This window comes from Lupinus angustifolius, unplaced genomic scaffold (genome assembly GCF_001865875.1).
Source record: "Lupinus angustifolius cultivar Tanjil unplaced genomic scaffold, LupAngTanjil_v1.0 Scaffold_162_1, whole genome shotgun sequence".
Classification (NCBI taxonomy): domain Eukaryota; kingdom Viridiplantae; phylum Streptophyta; class Magnoliopsida; order Fabales; family Fabaceae; genus Lupinus; species Lupinus angustifolius.
In genome coordinates, this window is record NW_017728885.1 from 189,506 (window position 1) to 195,464 (window position 5,959).

Sequence of the window (5,959 nt, forward strand, 5' to 3'; positions counted from 1 at the left end):
GAGAGCCTCACCCTCATCAAATCATAAAATTTAATGCAAGGTAAGTAGATTTAGACTAGCATAGGTGATGTGTCTAATGGTGGTGGAGTGAGAGGATTTGTTGAGTGATTTAGGGGATTTTGGGGTAGTAAATCAAGGCATTAATGAGTGAAATCTATAAGATTTAGTAGGTAGATTTTGTGAAGTGACTCATGCGACGCGACGACTTCGGCGAAACGCGCGCGATTAAAACCATGTTCGAGTAGTCAAAAATGAACGCCCGATTTTACTTTACGGTTGGAACTTTGAATTTCGGCATTCCGAGTGAAAATATTTTAGAAAATAGTTATGGACCAACTCAGAATCTATCTTGACTCAAAATGTGATTAAGAAGCCAATGACGCGATCAGAATTCGATTCCGAGTTACGGAACTCAAAAACCACTTTTTGAGCCGTACCGGGTGAGATTTGGCCCCGACAGCAGTCCGAAACCGTCTGTCTCCGAAAATCATGAAAATTTACCACCAAATTGGAAATAAAGTTACAAGACTAAAATTCAACGAGAGTTTCGTCTTATTCTTTACCGAAAATTCCCAGATTCGAAAATATAATTAATAAAAATATTAATAAAAACATATATTTTCAAGGTAGTAAAATTCGCGGTGTTACACCACCCATCACTTTTCTACACCTACATAAACCTCCCCTAGTTTTTATACTTTCGTTAACTGACCACCTCTGCATAAGAAATAAGTGTAATCTTTTAAACAAAAAATGTGATAAATACAATTAAGTTAAACAAAACATGATATATTGTGTAGACAAGTCCAAATAATATACAAATCGATGTATCTTTATTATTTTTGGTTACATAATGCGTCAACATTTCTAAAGAAATATTGTTTAAATCGCTCTTATAATATAGTGTAATGAACCAAAAATAATAAAGAAATATTAACTCATATATTATTTGGACTTGTCTCCACAATTTATCATGTTTTGTTTAACTTAATTGCATTTATCACATTTTTTGTTTAGAAGATTACACTTATTTCTTATCCAGTAATGGTCAGTGTAATGAAAGGTATAAAAATTAAGGGAGGTTTGTGTTGGTGTAAAAAAGTTACGGATAGTTTATGTAATTTTACTAAAACTCATGGGGTATCAGTGTAATTTACTCTTATTTTTTTACAATTAGGTTAACTTTCAAATTTTACGTTAGAATAATCATTTCAGTCTTATATGATTTCTTCATGAATTATAGTCAAGAATAAAAATTAAATTAACATACATGAGGTACCATAAAATGAGTTCATAAAATTTTCAACCATTAAACTCATATCAGTAAGTGACATAAGGTCTTCATCTGATTCCAAAAGTATAGTAAATGGTTAAAAACCAAAACAAGATCCATGAGAGTAACACATTTATTAAGATGAGTAGCCGTCCCTTTCTTACAAGTGGTTCAAAGGATACCATTGTTAACACGAAATTAATTATTATTCTAATATGACATATTCAAAACTCTACAACTTTAGCATGCTTATAAGACAATTTAAAAGATTCATAAATCACAATTTCAACACCTTAGTTCATTAGTTTTTGTTTACACAACTAACATATAACTTGCACCAAATCAAACAATTTCAACCAAGTTGTATGTAGACGATAGAGAGGTTTCTATGCTATTCATCTTCCCATAAAACGAAATTCCATGTTAAGGGAATAAAAAAAAAAAGAATAAAGTCCTTACATCATGATATAATTTATCTCCTTAAATTCTCTCATTGTTTGACATATGTTTTATTTCCCTTCCCTCTATGAGTTTTCATTTTAAATATTATAAAAAGAAAAAAAATAAGACACATGTCAAACAATGAATATTTTTAAGAAGATAAATTATTTCTTGGTATGAGGTGATATTTTATTCTATAAAAATAATACTAATGTACTGTTTCCAACACCAAATTCCTTTACTTATAAACTATGTACTAAAATACTAATAAATAAAAAAATATTAAAAACAAAGTAACGTAAATTGAAAATTAATGTAATTCATACGGAATATTTCAACTAATGTACATGAGTAAATTTTGGACAAAAAATGTGTCAAAAAGTATTTAAGAATTTAAAAGTCCATGATCATTACAGAAACTGAAAACTAGTTAATACAAAAAATTTCCGATGCATATTTTTTATATTTGAATTTATAATTGGCACACCCTGATTTCCGGTCAAACACCAATTATTCAATTTAGGAAGAGTTATGTTATATTTTTTACAGTTAAAATATAAAAAGTTATATTTTAATGCCGAATTTTAGAATACATTCATCTTTAAATTAGAGATTTAAATTCAGGAGTCAATTACAGATTATTGAAGATATTAGTGCCCTATTCACACATACTAAAATGATACCCTCATTAATTGAATGAAATATTTTATATGGTAGGTTTGTTTAAACTTTAAATATCCATTATTATTTTTAGGGAATAATGTATCTCCTCATATCAGGAAATAACTTATCTCCTATAGCTAATAAAAATGTGACATGTGTGCTATTTTGTTTATTTTAATTTTTTTTTATAGAAAATGATAAAACATGACACATGTCATGATTTCAATGGCAGGAGGAGATAACTTATTTCCTTATACCAGGAGATACTTTATTCCCTTATTTTTATATGCCAAATATAAGTCACAATAATATATATATATATATATATATTTGTTTTTTATGTAGAAATAGTTCATTTTGCTCTAGTGAATCCTTATATGTGATAGTCTAATAGAGAATTAAGACATGCAATTATGATTGAAAAAGTTTTTTTTGTTAAGTTGAATTTTATTTTAAGATTTAAATAGAATAAACAATGCTTAATTGTAGTATGTCTTTCCTACATCAAGAGAGTAAAGTAGAGACCCTTTATCCGCTACCAGTCTACCACAACTCAAATTAAGAAGAAGAAAAAACATGATATTGATAATGTATCCTCTTCCAATCTTCAAATATATTTATTTTAGAGTAAGGCTTAGTTTGTTGGTCAATCAATTCTATTATTTGCTCACCCATTCCAAGAGAACTCTATTTTCCCTACCACATATCATCTTAAAATGATAGAAATTTGATTTTAATTGATCCATCGCTTTAATCTTTATTATATTTTAAAATGGATTTTTAGATTTCATGTTAATCATAATAACAATCGATTACTTGTATTAATCGATTACCACTTTGGACGAAAAGTTTTGGCAATCGATTACACCATTATAACAATCGATTCCCATAGATGTTGGAAACTAGATTTTCAATTTCAAATGAACAACTTTCATTCAAAATGAATGAGTTTCATTCTAATCGTGTCTCCATTTCATGGAAGTATATTTTGACTAATTGGAAGCATTTTTAAAGACATTGAGACATTCAATTCAAAACACAATCAACAAAATAAATTTTCACAACTTAGTTAAACAAAATTCAACACTCTTTTGCTACTTTGTTTCTGAACTTTCAAATTTTCTGAAGTTGCTTCAAGTGCAAAGTTCTAAAGTTTTTAAAACATTTTAGAGCATTGTTTTACTAAGTATATTAAGAGCAAAAAGAGTGCAAGTAATAGCGGTTGTCAAATACTTGTAAAGGCAATCCTGCCATTGATATATTCTTCATCTTGTTGTTAACTTTTCATCACAAGGGTGTGGTGAGAAGGGGAAAAGTTCACTTGGAAATGTTGATTTCCAAGGGTAGATATTTGTAAGTGTATAAGATACAAGGGTCTCGGGGAGAGAATTTGTAATTGCAACTCAAAGTATCTAGTTAAAAAATATCTTGTGTGGCAAGAGCACTATATGTAATCTTCGGTGGACAAGAAGTTGAATTAGTATAAAAATTCTCTATGTAACCTTCTTCTACTCTATTCTTGTGCTTTCATTTTTGCTTTAACTTGATTGATTTACGCATCAACATTCCATTGCACAAACACTTTGATATTTTAGCAGAAAAATAGGTCATTTCTCCCTACAACTAATTAACCTCATCTTAGTTTCCATATAATACTTACATTTTTTTTCATTTCATCAATCACCTATTTATACTGGTAATTTAACTAATGATGAAAAGAATTGGCGTCCTTAATGGACTCATTAGAATGTTTTTAACACACATTTTTTATTCAAACATTTTAAAATCAATTTGTGAATAATTATTTTTTTAACTTTTTGACTAGAATTTGAATATGCGAATACTAGATAATATAGGTGTTCAAATTCAGGCCGGTCCAAAAATAAAATTGAAAACTGATCCAAAATAGATTGAAACTACAAAAATTGAATGTGTTTGTATTGTATTGGATTTTTTTATTAAAGACCGATTGGTCTGATCCGGTTTGTAGTTTCACCTCTTGAGTCCAAGTCGATCCTAAATTGTTTAACCCTTTTAAGTATCTTTCAAACTTAACCCCATATCCAACTCCCTAATTGTTCCTTGGTGCCAAAATTGTTTAAGTGTTGTTGTTGATGCTGTTGTTACTATTGTTACTGTTGTTTACTTTACAATTGTTGTTGCTGTTTACTTTATTGTTATTGTCTTACTATTTTTTTGCTGCTTTTACTTTTATTGTTGCAGGACACATTTTTACTGTTGTTGAATACTATTTGTTTGTTATTTTAATATTTAGTAATTTTAATGTTTTGAGTGTATGTGCAATATTAATTTTTTATAAAAAAGTCGATCCAAACTGAGGCGAAATCGCATATAATATTTGGACTAGATTGGGTTAAACATCTTAACATAAATAGGCTAGACTAGATCACATATTAATTCCATGTTTGGATTGGATGATTTTTGCCTAAAAGTCGATCCAAATGAACCGCAAACACCCCTATTAAATAAAGATGGTTTTGAAACCTCTAAAAATATTTTTTTTGTGACAAATAATTTTTTATAAACCATAAAATTATTATAGTACGTATAAATAAGTGAAAATAATTATTTGATTTTAAAACAAAAGATGGGGACATTATTTTTTATGCGGAAATTCACTAGAAACTCTATGATCTCAAAGATTATCTTGTTACCCATAAATTGGTAAAAATAATTATTTCATTTTTTATAAAGTCCTAAAAAATGACTAGATTGACCTTTCTTTATTAAAAACGAAAATTGACTCATGTTTATATGAAATAATTTCATTATTGAGGAAATAATTGTCTATTAATCCATTTTTAAAACCATTTTAATTTTACATTTTTAAAGAAAAACGAAAGTGCAGGAATTTATTTCAAATGATATCTCACTATTATCGAGTGCGTAATTGTCCATTACTGTTGTGCAATGACTCATATATCTAGATAACAACAATATAAGTTATGAGCTTGAGCTGATGTAAAGGGATTGGGGTAGAGAGCTATATATATTGATGTTATATAAACCTAATATAACAAGGGAAGAATAGTAAAACACTAATCCTTATTCTCTAATAATATATAGTGGTAGTCGCTCAACGCTCCCGGGGACGTAGGCACAATTGGCCGAACCTCGTTACCAAATCTCTTATCTCTATACTCTTTACTATTTGATTGTTCACTTGTTCCCAACAATTGGTATCAGATGGCTCTTAACCCATGTGCTAAATTCGAGGTGGGGAAGTTCGACGGAACTGGTAATTTCGGATTGTGACAAAGGAGGGTTAAGGATGTGTTGGCTCAACAAGGTCTATCAAAGGCGCTGCGTGAGAATAAACCAGAGGGTATGGATCAACTGGATTGGGAAGAGTTGAAAGAGAAGGCTGCGGGAACCATACATCTCTGTCTATCAGATGAGGTGATGTATCATGTTATGGATCTGGCATCACCAACAGAGGTTTGGGAGACATTGGAGAAGCAGTTCATGTCCAAGTCTCTAACAAATAAGTTGTATTTGAAACAGAGACTCTATGGCCTGAAGATGCAGGAAGGTGCTGATTTGCAACAACATCTCAACAGT